Consider the following 3,179-nt stretch of genomic DNA (forward strand, 5'->3'; position numbering starts at 1 on the left):
CCTATAAAATGCAGATATTAAAAATATGTGGCCATTCTCCTGCATGTTTACATGAGTGAACTCCCAGCTCCCCTTCAGTTGATTGACAGAACAGGGCAATGTCGGGTTCTTTCTAATCACAAATTCATCACAAATGAGAGAGAGTAGAAAACATACACATAAATAACAGGCTTTTCTGTGAGGAGAAAGGAAGGATTTATGTATTCTCCTCTGTAGGAAACAAAGAGATTTATTAGTGAGGAAGGAGAAAGGCAGAGCCAGTTTAAAGAGGAATGAACCAAGGACAGGAGGAAAAGAAACAAGTGTTTCCCTACCAGATGACCTTATTATTTCAGAAAGTAATATGCTCATGTTTTGAATGTATTTTATGCTGCTACACAGTTATCTTTCTAGAGAACTAATTCTGATAACCTGAAATGATGAACATGGCATAAAATAAATCCTGCAGCTTTTAAGTAGCTTTGGACCACTCTCTCGGACTTACATCCAGCCTCTTACTGTGTGAATGGCAGCACGTTTTGCCCAAACGTTTAAAGTTTGATAGTACCAAGTCCTCCTTTTCATTATCAAGTTTCCGGCCCTGATTTGTCACAGTCCCGCTGGTTAGGCTTCTCCCCAGCTAGATGAAGTGAATTGTAAAAATTACTCAGTGGAAACTGAAAGCCTAAAATGAATTGAGATGATTCATTCTGGAGCCCCTTGCTATTTTCGGACTTTTGGACAGAAATGCTGGCATTCAGAAGTAATAAGCCAGCCTGACTTGACACCTTGATTTGGTAACTCAGAAAAATCCACAGTCAGTCCCACTCTGGATTCATGTGGAATTCAATGATGCAAAGGTGATCAAGAGGGAAAAAAGTTGCCACATCACTTTTAAAGTTTTATAAGCCAATTTATCATCTGTGCTTTGACACAGCTAGCCCAGCAATATTCTTAAAGGATTCCCAAAGCAGATTACTAAGAATAATAGAATCAGTAACTCATATAGCCAGAATTTCTTTTAATTTATTACACATTTAAAAAATAGGCAAGCCAACCATTCCTCTGAAAGTGAAGTCTGAATGATAGATCAGTGAGCACCTGACCAAACAACAGAGCTATAAGGTCAATATCATAGTCAATCCTTAAAGGGAAAAAACTGATCAACCACTTACAGGATATAGTTTGAGTAGTTCTTCCAGCAGTACTGGTGACTTCAGACTGTTTTGTCCATACTGTCAACAGTGTCTTCCCTTGACCAACCTGAATATTTATAAGATGGTAAAACAAGACCCAGTATAAGGTGTTGGCCACCATGAACTGATTGACAGAAGCACTAATCCACAGACCACAGGTGTGATTATAAGCCCTCAACAATTCCTCAGTGTGCCACCAAACCTGTAAGCCCAAACCTCCAAGTTCGAAGCACCATTTAAATGCCCTCTGAAGATAGCAGTGCTGGAAATTTTATTTGTTTGAATAAAACATTATTTATTTAACAGCAGAGTAGGATTTATTGGTGAACATGAGTAAGGAGGGGACATCACCAAAGCTCTCATGAGTGCAGGGCCCAACATCTGTCCAGGGGGTCACAATTAGGAATGTATTTGACCCCATAGCCATCTGGGATGAGCTGCCTTTCTGCCACCATGTTTTCAAATTCATCCACATTACATTCAGTAAATCCCCATTTCTTAGAGATGTGGATCTTCCTGTGGCCAGGGAACTTGAACTTAGCCCTTGTGTAGGGCCTCAATCACCATGCTCCTTGTTCTGTAGCTTGGTGCGGATGGACACTACACCTTGGCCAATGTGGACCCTGGCCACTGTGCCCTAGGGTTTTCCAAACGCACCGTGCATACCTGTCTGGAGCCTACACTGGGGACAGCGTGAGGCCATACATGAATATCCACTGGAAAGGGCTGTCTCCAAGGTCCCTAAGGGCAACCCATAAAGGCAACAGGCTGCATAAACTACTGAGGAGGTTGCTGTTTGTAGCCATTGCACACCAGACCCCCAACAGGGTAGAATTTTTTTTTTTTTTTCAAGTGATCTCTGTTTTTTGAAGTGTACCCAAAATATACCAAGAGCCAAAACTTGGGTTGGTTTTCCCAGCGCTCATAACAGTATAGATAGCTAACACCTATAGAGTGTCTACATGTGCCAGGTACTCTTCTCAGTGGTCTGTGTATGTTTAACTCATGCCAACTACATCTGTCTCATTTCAACCACATTCTGGCACTGGGTTGATTGTTAAGACAAGTAGGTAAAAGAGTCCCTCCTCTCTGGTCTCTGGCCTTTAAAGTGCTTTACTCTGTCCCTCTTTCAGCAGTGCCCCTCCCCATTTAGGCCACAGAATCCAAAGGGCCAAGAGAATATGCCCACCTGGAGCCCACACTCCCCCTCTAGACAGCACTCCTGGTGTTGAGACTTTAGACTCTCAGCCTAGACAGCATGGAGCCTCCTTCCCAGAACTGAGCTTCCTCTTGCCTGGGAACGGGTCGTCACTGAATGGATGTGTTGAAATGGATGTGAAGAAATTAATGATTTAATTGATCAATTAACACAGAAACCTTAACGCATGGGTTTTTGGAGATCTCTTCTGATTGCCAAGAGAATTTTTTTAACCTCCTGATTTCATATTCGTTTCCTAGAAAGGTGAAGCTGTCAGTTAAATTCCAGTTAGGTAAGGTGTCTGATAAATTACACTACAGAAAATTGCAGTCAATGGACACAGGTTTGTGACAGTGGCATTTTCTTTGAGAAAACAAAAAGGATTTTAAATTCTTAAACACTTGGTTTCTTTCAGGAAAAAAGATCCTCTTCCAATAACGTTTAATTTTGCTTTTCAAAAAATATACCCAGCATTTTCAAGTGGCAGACAGAATAATTAACCAAATCTCCAAATACCTTTCTGTTCTCTGGCCTCCTGTGGTAGATGTAGTATTTCATCTCTTAGTTATTTCAGTCAGGGTCCTTCCTGATTGTTTTATGGAACAGTGATTACATCATGTTTATAGACTATGCCAGCCCAGCACAGTGCAAACTTTTTCTATCACATCCTGCATATACGAAGAACCAATGGGTATGCTTGTTGGATACAAAACCAGCTAATGGGCTGCAACTGTGAAGCAGGAAGCTTTTCCAAGAAAACATATAAATAACATCATTAGTAGAGGAGACTGTATCTCATACAGCAA

General features: G+C 41.2%; 1 pseudogene; it reads right to left on the bottom strand.

Annotated features, from left to right (window-relative positions):
* Window positions 1–1,899: 1,899 nt before the first annotated feature.
* LOC113631876 (uncharacterized) lies at window positions 1,900–2,027 on the bottom strand (annotated as a pseudogene).
* Between the last annotated feature and the right edge of the window lie 1,152 nt (window positions 2,028–3,179).

The sequence above is a fragment of the Aethalodelphis obliquidens genome, unplaced genomic scaffold, assembly GCF_003676395.1.
Source record: "Aethalodelphis obliquidens isolate GAN/ISIS:26980383/991018 unplaced genomic scaffold, ASM367639v1 scaffold34, whole genome shotgun sequence".
NCBI lineage: Eukaryota > Metazoa > Chordata > Mammalia > Artiodactyla > Delphinidae > Aethalodelphis > Aethalodelphis obliquidens.